General features: G+C 34.1%; 1 protein-coding gene across 1 annotated transcript in view; it reads right to left on the minus strand.

The window, feature by feature from the left end:
- Positions 1-293, minus strand: part of LOC119594535 (tetratricopeptide repeat protein 9C-like) — a gene marked incomplete in the record, with an annotated part of 4,781 nt that overhangs the window by 4,082 nt on the left and 406 nt on the right.

The raw sequence follows: 293 nt of genomic DNA on the forward strand, positions 1-293 counted from the left end.
TTGGCTGCTGTCCGAGTGCGAAACAGAGACCGCAGCGCAGCTTCGTCCAGATGTATTCTGAATATTTATCTCTATCTCCACACAGCTCTATTCTGCACATCTGCCTCTCGTTTTCATGAATTATAGAAATTGCAAGTTGGGTCTGTGCATTTCCAGTGAATGATAATGTAAAACTATATATAATTATGATAAAAATGCCTACCATTACTAACCTTAAAACTACATCATAAATTTATGCTAATAAGAAACCTTTATTTAATATTTACTAGAAAAGTTTATCCATTAACAAAGAG

This window comes from Penaeus monodon, chromosome 34, assembly GCF_015228065.2.
Source record: "Penaeus monodon isolate SGIC_2016 chromosome 34, NSTDA_Pmon_1, whole genome shotgun sequence".
Taxonomy (NCBI): domain Eukaryota; kingdom Metazoa; phylum Arthropoda; class Malacostraca; order Decapoda; family Penaeidae; genus Penaeus; species Penaeus monodon.